The 14,067-nt window shown below is 37.0% G+C and overlaps 1 protein-coding gene and 1 pseudogene across 4 annotated transcripts in view; one reads left to right on the top strand and one right to left on the bottom strand.

The window, feature by feature from the left end:
• Positions 1-14,067, top strand: part of EXOC6B (exocyst complex component 6B) — a 732,384-nt gene that overhangs the window by 114,725 nt on the left and 603,592 nt on the right. The gene's annotated exons all lie outside the window — the stretch shown is intronic.
• On the bottom strand, positions 4,954-6,291 carry LOC133074726 (dnaJ homolog subfamily A member 1-like; annotated as a pseudogene).

Below are 14,067 nucleotides of genomic sequence, written 5' to 3'. Positions count from 1 at the left end.
AACAGAAAGATTGGTTGAATGTCTATTTCAGAACCAGTTAGACATCTGGATTCCTTCCCCAGCTTTTTCCTATCAGTTAACTACCTGATCCCAACTCTAGCTGAAGATCAGAGAACAATAGACACAAACTGAAAACAGTGAAAGTTTATATACTAAATACTGAGGTTTATCCTAAATCTCACAGCCCTCTTTTCTGATTTGGTTCCCAGAACCAGGCTTATACCCTTCAGGTGTGAGATTGGAAGATAATCTGAATACTCTGAATAATATGATTAGCCCAAGAGAAGTATCCTAAAGATATGTCCACTGAGTAGTCCCTAGTATAAAGGGCAAGTCAGATCACTTTGAAGGCCACAGTAGACTAGACTGATGTACATTCAGTCAGCTTTTTAGTTTCCCAATTTAAAATTTGAGCAGATGGCTAAGGATCACCAGATATTTGAGAAAAGATTCTAACATGAAAGTAGAGTCAGAACAAACACGTACAAAGAAGCAACTTGGAGAAGATAGGGACTATGCAAGAAGAGGAAAACCTAAAAGGCAAAACAAACCAAACTATCATCAGTAGCATTAGAAAGATAAGAGAAAATAAATTACATGTAAAAAGCAAGATCAGAATGCTGCATAAAAGGAGAAGTTCAGAGAACAAAAAGAATGTTTAGAAATTAAAAATATGATAGCAGGAAACACTTAAAGGAGGGTTTGGAAAATAAAGTTAAAAAGATATTCCAGAGAGAAGAGTAAAAAGAAAAAGAGATAGAACATGGGAAATAGAAAAGATATAAGAATATTAGGGGGCAGTCTAGGTGATCCAGCATTTGAATACTAAGCATTCTAGAAAAATAAAGCAAAAATGAAGGGAAGGAATTCATCATAGAAAGAATATGGGAAAATTTCCCAAAATTCTAAGACATGAACATGCAGATTAAAGGACCCACCAAGTATCCAACAAAAGGGATGAAAAGAGACTTATATCAAGGCATATTGTGAATTTTCAGAAGCCAGAGGACAAAGTGAAAATCCTAAATGTGTTTAGAGGTTAAAAACAGTATCTTAAATGGCTTGGCTATGTGTTGCATTTATACAGTTATAATAATTAAATGCTAAAAGTTAATATAGGTAATTAATCCATTGGTTTATCTCTGTTGTAGAGGGATACGTGAATGGACACTGCACAGATATTTGGTGCTGGTGTGTTAAGAATGTGAAAGAGACCTTAAACCCCCATCTTCCATGGTGGAAAGTCAATAGATAATGCTTAGAACTAAAAAACCCCACAGTAGCCAAAAGGCAGAAACAACCCTAGTGTCCATTGATGGATGGATAAACAAAATGTGGTATATACATATAATGGAATATTATTTAGCCTTAAAAAAGGAAATTTGGACACATGCTACAACATGGATGAACCTTGAAGACATTATGCTAAGTGAAATAAGCCAGGCATGAAAGGACAAATATTGTATAGTTCCACTTATCTGAGGTTCCTGAAGTAGTCAAATTCATAAAGACAGAAGGTAGAATGATGGTTTCCAGGGGCTAGCGGTAAAAGGGATGAGGAGTTAGTGTTTAATGGGTACAGAGTTTCAGTTGGGGAAGATGAAGAAGTTCTGAAGATGGGTGGTGGTGATGGTTGTACAACAAGGTGAATGTACCTAATGCCACAGAACTGTACAGTTAAAAATGGTTAAAATGGAAAATTTTATGTCATAAATTTTACCACAATTAAAAAAACCTAAAGAAATAAGCAGTAGCACACATAAGCATGGTATGTAGAGATAAAGATGTAAGCATCAAAAGAGTGGTTGCTTCTGGGGAGCAGGATTTGGGGAGAAAGAAGAGAGGAGAAAACAGTTGTTTCTCATAATAAACTCTTTTTTTTTTTTTTAAACTTTTTTTTGGGTTTATTTATTTAGTTATTTTAGTTATTATTTATGGCTGTGTTGAGTCTTCATTTCTGTGCGAGGGCTTTCTCTAGTTGCGGCAAGCGGGGGCCACTCTTCATTGCAGTGCGCGGGCCTCTCATTATCGCGGCCTCTCTTGTTGCGGAGCACAGGCTCCAGACGCGCAGGCTCAGTAATTGTGGCTCACGGGCCTAGTTGCTCCGTGGCATGTGGGATCTTCCCAGACCAGGGCTCGAACCCGTGTCCCTGCATTGGCAGGCAGATTCTCAACCACTGCGCCGCCAGGGAAGCCCTCATAATAAACTCTTTATGTATAACTTAACTATGCATAGTTTTGCATGTATAACTTAGGGAAGATATATTGAACAAAAAAAAAAAAAGAAAAGAGACTTAAGTCAGATTAGGTGTATGTGTATAACATGGGATTTGTTGGTGGACTGGATATGAGGTAGTAAATGTTCCAACTCTCAGGGTACAGAGGAAGCGTTCCCTTATTTAAGGGACTGTTTTTACCTATCTATGTCATTATTGATTTTCTTTTCTGCTTTATGTGGGTAATTGAGGAGTCTCCAGTCTTCAGATTCATAGCTGTAACAAGGTGGGAAAGGAATTATGTGTTAGTTGTAAGTTAAACTGAGGTCCATTCAAATCTCTGTTGTATTGTGTGCCTTATTAAAGAAGTGAACAGATAAATTTGATATAATGGGTAACAAAGCAAATTAAAAAAAAATAATATAAAAATCTTGAAAGTGATGATAAAGGTTGCAAATTTGTGATAACCAGAATGTTCTCTTTCCCTTGCCTTGAATTCTTAAGTTAAATATTTACCATTGTTCAGAAGAGAATATGAGTTCTTCAATACCTTCCTTTGGTTGCAAAATGTCACACTACCTCACCCCTGCCACTGTTGCAGGATCACACTCGTTTCACACTTGGGCATGTGTTCTGGTGAGTGAGTAGTCCCTGTGCTGCTGCAGGAGAAGATGGGGAAAGAGGGAGTTAAAAGAGCAGTGAAGGAAAGTAGTGCTGATAGGCTAGCCTACATATAATTTGACTTGGCCTCAGAGTTTTGTGGGAGAGAGCCAGTGTTAACTTTCTGTTAAATTTACAATAAAGGAAAATGACCTACACTATGAAGTTTTTCTTCGGTGGTTCGTACAATAACTGAACTTCATTCCATTACAATATTCCTGGGATTTCCTACAGCCTCCAAGTATCATGAATAATTGTACCACACTAATGTAGAAATGAAGTTCAGGTCACTGAACTCACTTTTGACTTGAGCTTGAGACCAGCACTTTAGATGTAACTTATGAGGTGGAAATGAATTGATCTTATTGACATAAATAAGATGCTACCTGTTTGTTTTTTTATTATATAATTTAGCCTCTGAAATGTGCAAGGATATGAAAGGTTATTTAAAATGATGCCTTAAATATAATATGTAAATATACAGCCTAAGTGCTGTTAAATATTACTATACAGGGGGCCAAGAACAACCACTTTATTGTCTTTATTATCAGATTAAGTTTATTACTATTTTTTAAAAAGCCTTTATTTATTTTCAAAATTTATTTATTTATTTATTTTTCTCTGCGTTGGGTCTTTGTTGCTGCGCGCGGGCTTTCTCTAGTTGGGGTGAGCGGGTGCTACTCTTTGTTGTGGTGAGCGTGCTTCTCATTGCGGTGGCTTCTCTAGTTGTGGAGCAGGGCTCCAGGCATGTGGGCTTCAGTAGTTGTGGTGCGTGGGCTCAGCAGTTGTGGTTTGCGGGCTCTAGAGTGCAGGCTCAGTAGTTGTGGCGCATGGGCTTAGTTGTTCCGTGGCATGTGGGATCTTCCTAGACCAGGGCTTGAACCCGTGTCCCCTGCATTGGCAGGCAGATTCTTAACCACTGCACCACCAGGGAAGCCCCAAACCTTTATTTATTTGCTTATTTATTTTTGGCCGCACAGCGCAGCTTGCCCAGGCCCTTGGCAGTAGAAGCGCGTAGTCCTAACCACTGGACCACCAGGGAATTCCCATTATCAGACTAAGTTTAGATCTGGTCAGACACAGCCTCTCTCTGCCTTTCTAAATGATGAATGGAAGCAAGATGTATTTTCATCTCATTGGAATGAACTATTAAAGTTTATGTTTAATAGGTAGTGATCTCTCATTACAGGTCTGAATGAACTAGTATTCTTTTTTTTTTTTTGCTTTGTAATCAGTGTATTAAGGAGACATTCATATACTTCAAGAATTGCTTAATTCTGATATCCAGATTTAAGCTTGTGAGCATATGACTTTAAACATACAATTAAAGCTATTCATAATTTGCTATACTACCAACATTAAATTACAGTTTCTTTGGAGCATAAGTTAAACGGTTTAAAGTAAGCCTGTAATATACCTGCAAAACACCTTCCTAACTCATACATGCAAATTACTTCTTCATGTAAAGGTCTCATCACTCCAGCCTCTAAGTTACCCTGCTCCAGAAGTCACTACTCTAAGGCTTACTGTGGTCCAAAGAGAAGGAAAAAAAAGAAGTAACCAGGACCAATAACTAGATATATTAAAAAAAGATGGCCCAGCAGAAGGGAATGCAGTTCTACAAATGCAAGCCCTCAAGAAGCAGCATGTTATATGATAAACCCCTTCTTTAGAAAGGTATCATTTCTATCACTGATACCACAGGCTAAATTAAATTATATAGCATGCCATCTTCAGTAACAGTTGAGGCAATAGAGTAAATGCAGAGGCATCACAATGAATCCCACTTAATACCACTAGACAGACCAACACTTCTCTACAAATTCTTTGACTGCCAGTTAAATACTGTTTTAACTTCATGGCTGAACAATTAAGGGTCATACACTGAAGTCAATACATATACCTGGCATTTCAGTCTAAGCTATTCCATGTACATAGCTGAAATCAGTTACAAAGTATGGCCTAACAAATGCTAGGGGAAATATTTTAAAGTAGTTTTTACAAGTATTAAACTTATCTTGCACACTGAAGTCATCATACATACAGGGCAAAGTCAGCACTTTTATATTGGAGTTTATTCTTCATTTAACTTTTAAAACACTACTATAGTTGAATATTAAAACAAACAATAGCAAGTAGTGAGCATATTATGATTATAGTCCTTCACTCAATCACTACTGCAAATAAAATGCCAGCAGTGAGTGTTATTCACTGGCCCCATTACGAGGTCTGACACTGAACACCACCCCGAGGATGATGTTCATCATGCTCGTATGCTTCTCCATTGTAATGGCGCTGTCTTTCCTGATTCGGATCAAAGTCCACTAGTTCTCCCTGGTCCATTTCATCAGTCTCTTCCACTTCCTTCCTCTCAGGTTGGAGTTTTTCCAGCAAAGAGAGTTTATCAGGGGAGAGAAAGCCATTCTCAGGAAAGTTTACCTTAAATTCATTGATTATGCGACCCTTTTAATATGGTCTACGATAAATTGGCATGCCTTCATTTAGCACACACTTGATATCTCCATGCTCGACAATCTGACCTGGATGAGAAGTGATGACTATGGTGTGGTTGTCAAGAGTAGATATTGGCTTTTGGAAGCCACACAGTGCCTCAACCAGCTGTATGTCCATACACATGAAAAGGTCTTCTCCTCGTCGAGTAAAAACAGCATGGTCCTTCTGATCTAAAATGATGATAATATCTCGTGGCTCCAGTCCTGGTTCTTGGTCTCCTTCACCATGGAATGTTATCTTCTGGCCATCTTTCATGCCTTTGTCAATATGAACTTCTAGAATTTTCTTCTCTCAAACTATCTTCCTTCCATTGCAGCTTTTACATCTCTCTTTAGGACTGATCTGCTCCCCATGGCCCTGGCATTCCATGCAGACAGACTGAATTTGCTGAACCATTCCAGGTCCTATTTGATGAATTCTTATTTGCATTCCAGTACCTCGGCAATTGGGACAGCACTTTACTGCTCCTTTCTTAGCACCTCGGCCTTCACATTTGTCACAAATCACATTCTTTTGCAGAGCTAGTTTTCTTGTTGCACCATTATATAAATCTTCTAAGGTTACTGTGAGTTGATGCACAACATTTTTACCTCTCCTTTCTCTTTGCATCCTGCCTCTTCCTCCAAAAAACATATCAAAGATGTCCATGGGAGAGCCCAAACCGCCACCTGCTGCACCTTCTTTAATTGCCTGCTCTCCTCCTTTGTCATACAATTCCCTTTTCTTTGCATCAGAGAGCACTTCGTAAGCTTGAGAAATCTGTTTAAACTTCTCTCCTTCATTTGGATTCTTATCAGGGTGGATACTTCAAGGCCAGCTTCCTGTAAGCCTTTTTCAGTTCTTCTTGGGTGGCATTGGGTTTGACCCCCAAAACATCATAATAAGTGGTTTCTTTCACCATTTTCTACAGCCAGTGAGATGACCAGTGAGATGAGTGGGCCGATGCCGGTGTGGGGGAGCGGGAAGGAGCGCGTTGCTGTGCGCAGCTCGGGCAGCCGCCATTCCTCCGCCTTTTCGCGGAGCGTTCTTGAACTAGTGTTCTTGTATTATATCTAATTATAAAGTTACTATCTTACCCTGCTTGTGTATGGATGATGTTTTCTCAAGTCAGCTATAACAACTGCATGATTGAAATATGGAATATATATTTTAAAACAAAGACTTGATTCTCTTTTACTTGCATCTCTTTATATGGTTGGGGTCCCCCCCTCCATTTCCTTTCCTTTTTCTTCTCTTATTTTTTTCCTATTTATTTCTCTCTTTTTCTCTCTCTCTCTCTCTTTCTCTTCCTCTGTTTCCTTCTCTCTTAGTTCTAGAAATCCTGCTTGTAAGACCTGAGAATTCAGCTTCATCTTGAGCAGCCTTACATGCTGACCACCCCAACTGGGAATCTTTATTTTAAAAAGTCAACCATGACATAAGATCTGAACCCATAATAAAGTTTAAATCAGGTTTGAGAATCATGGTATTTGCTCTCTATTATGTATATGTTTAGCTGTGTGGATAATGGTTCTTTGGTCCAAAGAACAGTTCCAAGTTTGACATTTTTAAAGGGTTTAAATTCAAGGATAAGAACTCATCAGTTCTGGTTCTTCCCAGATCCCAGATTTTCTTGATGTTCTGATATGCTTTCACTATTAATTCTAATTAGATTCTAATATCTAATCTTATATTAACACAGTGAATGTACAAAGCAAACAAGGACAGTAAGGACATGTTTTAAAATGGTTGTTAAGTCTTGCATATTTTTACTTAAATGTGATTAATCCTTGGGCCCTGCCTACAGATAGTAATTTATTCTACTGTTTGAACTGCATCTTAAATTTGGCGAATGCTTTCTCACATTTCGTGCTTCTTTACCCTAAGTTTAGATCTGTTTAATATAATTTTATAAAATAGATCTCATAGAGATCTGGTCATTTCAACTGTCTTTTATTTTTTAAGGCTTTCATTGGGCTAGCAGGGATCATTAATACCCAAGAAAATTGGTCTCATGTAATTGACTATAAAAATTACTGTAACATTTTATAAGTAGGAGAATTATGAGTTATAAAATGTTATAATCAAAGAGGCATTAGCACCAATCAAAGCTACTTTTACTTTAAAAAGATTGAGTTTGATTATATTGGTTATAAGAACACTTCGAGATAGTGGTCTAAGAATGTAGACCCTTAAATAGGAGAAAGGAGACTGGATCCATTGCTGACTCTCTCAAGGACCATAGGCATTTACTTATTATCAACTTGGCTGGCACTAATTGCAGACAAGGAGAGGTGGTGCCTTACCTTATCTTTGTCATGCAGTTATAGTGATAATAGAGAATACAGAGCAGCAGTCAACTGTCTTTGTAATAATTTTTAGAGAAAATTAGCTCATATCCATTCCTAGTCACGTCTTTCTTGTAGAAAATTTTTTTTGTAGTGTCTTCAATATTAAAGAACATGGGTTTGGAGTCAAGAAAGCTGGGTTGAAACTTCTCACTTATAATGGGCAAAACACTTAATCTAAGCCTTATTTTCCTCTTTTATTAATGTGTCAAATAAGATCATGTATGTAAAGTACTTAGACACACAGTAGGCACTTAATAAATATGGCATTTTTGGATGTTTTTGTTTTGAGATCTATGTGATTTTATCAGGCAATTAGTCTTCAGTTGGGGTAGCTTGGGTATTGATAGCTTAATACCAGCTGTCTTTCTGCCTCTCCATCTTCTTATTAAATGATTGCAACTACATTTTTTTCATGAGTAGTTTTAAACAAACTGATTTGGGAAAGCATGAGCCACTACTTTTAGAGGGAAAAAAATTTTTTTAACCTGAAGGTTTTCCTTATTTTTTTCAGGCTTCAGTGTTAAGAAATGCAGGGTTTTTGTTTGTTTGTTTTGTTTTTTGTACTATATTGCAATAATTGCTTTAATGTCAGTGAGAAACCAAACCTTACATCTGCTTAAATGGGCAATTCAGACCATAGAAATTAGTGAGACTTAAATGGATATCTTTATTTTGTTGATGGAAATTGTATTTTGGGTTCTTAGTCTTTCTACAGTCTCTTGAAGTAACTTCACTATGCATGTGGTGATTGTGTTTCTCAGTTACTAGATTGAGCTATACTCTGAGCTCAGTGTGTTTTCTCATCTCCTGTGCTGATGCTTCTTGGTATGAACAAGTCAGTTTACTGGTATGCTGTACTTTCCTTTTGACAATTCTAGACGCCTGCCACGTGTGCAGAGTGTAGTGGAGCCAAGTTTGAGGTTTGGACTTAGAGCCCTCCCCAAATCCCCGTGGTGTGCCCTTTGACCTGGGGGATAGTTCTTACTGGCCCTGGAGAAATCCAGTTGAGAATTCCTAGGATTGTTGTGCTCTCAGTGAGTGCTTTATTCTTGTCCTCTGCCAGATGTTTTCTTTACTGAGCAAAAAAACTCCATCAAAATAATGGTAAGGGAACTGGTATGTGAGGAAATAAAAAGAAAGGAAGAAAAAGAAATATTCAAACATATTCAGGAGGGCCAGAGATGTGGACCTAAGGATGTTCTAGAACAAGAGGAATCTATTTTCTCACATTCTTCTAGATCTCCCTGATAAAAAGTTTTAGCAAGTAAACCTAGAGTAGCTTTAAAATTAAAAATATTTACATACAATATATCTTTTTTTTTGGTGTCCATAAGTTTTTAAACATGCATAGATTCAGGTAAACACCACCACAAACAGAACAATTGCATCACCTCCCCAAATTCCTTTGTGCTACCCCTTTGTAGTCAAACCTTCTCTCTATTCCTAACCCCTGGCCATTGATCATGAAGTTTATCAAAAGTATAGGTTGGGAAGCACATTGAACAGGTAATGAGGACTACCAGAAACTTCAGTTAATTAATTATTGCTAATTATTATCTCACTGATTGAGAATGTGGCATTTCTCTTTTTCCCTCTTGTTTAGGATCTCAACAGAGAAATGTACCCCAAACTAAAAATGCAGAAAAATTAAATTTTTGCAATTGAATAGTGACAGATGACCACCTAAGTTGTTGCTTTTTTAGGTCTATGTGATTCTAAGCTTTAGAGGCTTTATGACCTTTGAACCTGACTGTACTGGGATGGATTCTTTCTGTCTTCATTAGGAGGTGAATGGATAAATGACTGCACCAAGATGACTAGGGAATAAAACTCTGGACTGGGAAGTATGGGAAGTGGTTAGATCATTAGAGGTGAATTTTTCACTCATAGATTCTTTTCTTCTTTGTTCTTTGTGAGAGGCTATTGAACAAAGCAGTGGCAAGAGTTTATACTGTGAGCCGGAAGTTTTCAACTGACTACATTTTATTTGTTTTGAAAGCTTGCAAAAAAGTTGTTTTGTTGACAAGTTCAGGCTACTTTACCTTCCTGACATAATTTTCTAATTGCACATCTACAGCAAATTTAGAACAGCTTTCAATTATTACTTTGTGTGTGCATGCAGAGGAGAAAATGCTCTGCAGATTGGGGCAGTTGTCTGGGGGGAAAGAAAAGTCCTTGTCATGTTGTAGTGCCTACTTGCACGTGTGTTTGCTTAAACTCAGAAGTCAGCCAACCATTGAGCCCTCTAGGGTGGTTAGCTATTAAAACAGAACAGTGATAATGGATCTTTATATAAATGTTTAAGTATTTGGAAATTTTTAAAATTGAGAAAATTCTGTTTTACAAATCAGGGTGGGCTGTCAGGGGAGATGATTACATCCTATACCAGTTGAGATGTTAATGAGATTGGGAAGGAAGTAGGGAATTTAAGAGCCCTTATTTTTAAAGTCTTGCAATGCCAATGCTTAAGGATGTGTTCTGTGGCACACCACCATAAATCACAGAGGACTCACTTGTAGAATACTAGGTAATAAAAGGGATCTGGGACACTTGTTTGGAGGAGGGGAACCCATAGCTAGGATAGAGTTCAGGAAGTGGAACTAAGATGATAATCATTTACTGGCATTTTCTCGAGGGCATATGTCTGAATTGGCTTCATCTTTTTGTTCCCATAGAACCTAGCACACTGCTTTGTACAAACTAGGCATTCAGCAAATTTTTGTTATATTATACATACATACACTTTTTTTTCCTTTGGCAGGGCACTTATGCATTTAAGGACAGAGAATTTCCATGGATATTGTAAGAGTTTTAATATTTTCCTGGTCATCTTAGGCTCTTAATTTGCTGATGAAACCTGTAACTGTTATGTTCAATTTTGATATCTCAAGATGCAAATTATCTTTGAAGTACCAGGTGAAATTTTTACACTTAGGTATGATTTTATCTTGATTCTCCTCCAGTGAACCTTTCTCACTTTTGTATACCAGTGCTTTTTTTTTCCTGGTAAAATATTCATAACATAAAATTTACCTTCTTAAATCATTTTAAAATGTACAGTTTTGTGGCATTAATCAGTACAATCACACTGTTGTGCAACCATCACCACCATCCATCTTCAGGACTTTTTCATCTTCTAAAACTGAAACCCTATAACCAGTGAATTAAAAGCTTATGATTTGTGCTCCAGTACTGATTGAACAAATAAAATCTTTTATATATGTGTTGAGGAACTTGAGATCTCTTTCCAGGGAAGAAAAAAAGGCAAAAAGCAAAACCGGAATTCACACAATAGCTTTTCAATTTAATAAGAAATAGATTGTAGTTCTTGAATTTTATAGATAGGTTTTTCTCTTCTTCAGTTTCCTTAAGAAATTTGTTCAGAAGCAACAACTGGAGTAGCCCTTATTCTCTGAAAGTATTTCTGGTCTGTGTGTGTGTGTGTGTGTGTGTGTGTATTTTTGTAGTCTTTGTAACTCACAAGACAAATAGAAAGCTATATTTTTACCTTAGGTTTTGTTTTTAGTGTAATTACTTGCTGGCTTGAACTGTGGTGGTCTTAATCTTCTTTTGAGGATTGTGCCCTGGAGTATGGTGATTTTATTCTGGTGTCAAAGAATTTAAGGATAAGGAGTATCTTTTTTTCGGTACTATAATCTTATTTTTTGACTTAGGCTGAAGTCTGTTATTAATTTGTACCTTTCCCTTACTTCCCATATAAGAAAACAAGCAAATGTCAAAAAATAGTACGGCCTACTTTCCAACAGAATGACTTCAGCTCTCCTCAGTTTGTTAAACATATGAATCTCTTAGCTGCCCTGATGAAGAGGCTGTGGTCTATCTGGGCATGTGTTATGTTTGTCTTTCTTGGTAAGTCTTTAAAGCAGAGCTGGTCTTTTAACAGTGGAGAGGAGAGAGATCTATAGCAGTAGTTCCTAAACATTTTAGGGACATAAACCTTTTGAGAACCCAATGAAAGTCATGAACCCTCGCCTCAGAAAAATTATTGTGTGGACACAAATTTTTCATAAAATGTCAGGATTTGAGTACTCTGTGAAATATATCCTTGTGGCAGCCATCTGGACTATTAAGATCCAGTATGAGTATTAGATTCAGTAGTGTATTCTGAGATGCTCCTTTTCTAGTTTCATCATGGTTTGTGAAGAATACATAGTGGAAAAGCTTGAATAAAATTATAACAGTCTCACAGTTCAATTTTACATCATTAGTGAAAATGGATGCTATTTTTACTAACACACTGACAGGTAGATTCAAGATGTTGGTAAACTTTTCTGACTTTCCCAGTTTAGATAGTAGATAGGTGTCTGAGAATACGTTGACCTGTATTGTATACTGTGAAAGTTGGATAAGGTTGTATTTCCAAACTTTGGTTTGCCTGTGATTTCTCGTGTGCTTTTGTTACTTTTTTTTCTTCTTACTTCTGTTGTATAGGTAATACAGAAGAAATAGAGAAGGGCAAAATAACAATGAAAATAAATTTTGACTTGAAATAGCTAGTGATAGCATAATATGAGTAAACTTAAAATGGCATATTCAGTATGACTTAAAATTGGTCATATTCAGTATGACATAAAAAGGCATTTTATAATACTTTGGTGAAGACTCACCTTTTTCTTCATAGAGAAAATACTCCTTTTTTCTGTACCTTAACCGATGTCATAGAGAAACAGGACTTTTAAGCAGAAACTTTCTTGGCTTTCAGCACTCTTACTGCTTAATTATATGTTTCCACCATTCTTTGTTGCTTCAATTCCAGTTTCAGAGGAAGAGGCTATTCCTCCTGTTTAAGACTGTTTCTTCCACTTGTGCTCAGTCTTATTTCTTTGTTCTGTCAAATGTTCCATCTTTCTCTTCCTTTTTTCTTCAGCCTTTCCCTTTCACTGACTCCTTCCACTTTACACTTGACATGCTCAGGTCTCCCTTTCATTGGCTTTACCACTGTAATCCCTCTCCCTGTCCCCAAACCATCCAGCGCTTTTCTTCCGTATTTCCTGTCTTATTGAAAGATATCACTGTTCATCCAAGATAGAAATCTGCGATGCTAAGGAATTTGATAATTGGGTGGTAATTTAAGTGTAGTAAGTAGCATAGTAAGTAAAATATTGTGGGATGGGGAGGAGTATACATAATGTTGTAAAGTAAAAATGCATTGTATTAGTAAAAGCAGAATATTAGAACTATGGAGATTCTTACTTCCTGGGATAGTTTGGAGCTTGTAATGTCTGGAAATAGAGGTGGACTAAATAGCTTGATGAGGCTCTTCTTTCAACTTTTACTACATGTACTAGTGCATGACAGCTCACTAAAACTTTTCCAAAAAATTTGACACTCTTATCTTCAAAAGAAATTGAACATTTACACCCAATAGCTGTATATTTGTATTTATAAATTATATATGTATATTAATTTCAGTAGTAATACACATATGGTTCTAAACTTTTTTGATTATGGACTGCCTTCAGTAAAACATTTTTGTGTATATATACCTTATATATGTATATGTTATTTATTTATAAGTGGTATACATATGTACTACTCTTATTAGCTACTGTCTCTGGGCAGGATGTATATTTAGGGAGAGAGTCATTGTTAATAATGCATTTAAATCCCCCTTTCAAATAGTCATTTTTATAATTTCAAATTTGGGGTGTTATTTTCGGTCAGATCTGCTTTGATCATCCTTATATTTGCCACATGATATATTTGACAGGGGGCTCTTACCAGGTGTATCAGTTATCTATTGCTCTTAACAAACTACCTCAAAACTTAATGGCTTAAAGATAATACTGATGTATTTTTTTCTTTTTTAAAAATATTTATTGAGTGGCATCATGGTAGAGCTGAGGCTTAGAAAAGAGGTTTGTTCATGTTAATTCTTGGATTTTTTTTTTTTTTTTTTTTTTTTTTGGCTGTGCCATGCGGCTGGTAGGATCTTAGTTCCCCAACCAGGGATTGAACTCGCGCCATTGGCAGTGAAGGTGTGGAGTCCTAACCATTGGACCACCAGGGAATTCCCTGATGTATTTTTTCTTATGATTCTGTGCATTTGTCTGCTGTCCTCACCTGGAAGTCACTCACGTGGTTAGCTGACAGTTGGTGCCAGCTGTTGTCTTGGTTCTGTACCTGAACTCTTACCCTGTAGTAGGCTAAACTGAGCTTCCTCATAGCATGGTGGTCTTCCTCATAGCATTCCTCATAGCATGGGTTCAGACAGAGAAAGAGCTGAAGCTGCTGGGCCTCTTAGGACCCAGAGTCCAGAATTTGGCAATGTCCATCACCTTCTGTTAGCCAAAAGCAAGTAACAAAGCCAGTCCACATTGAAGAGC

Source organism: Eubalaena glacialis, chromosome 14 (genome assembly GCF_028564815.1).
Source record: "Eubalaena glacialis isolate mEubGla1 chromosome 14, mEubGla1.1.hap2.+ XY, whole genome shotgun sequence".
In the NCBI taxonomy this organism is placed as follows: Eukaryota; Metazoa; Chordata; class Mammalia; order Artiodactyla; family Balaenidae; genus Eubalaena; species Eubalaena glacialis.
Note: the sequence above shows the minus strand (reverse complement) of the source record. Positions and strands in the feature narration are given on the sequence as shown.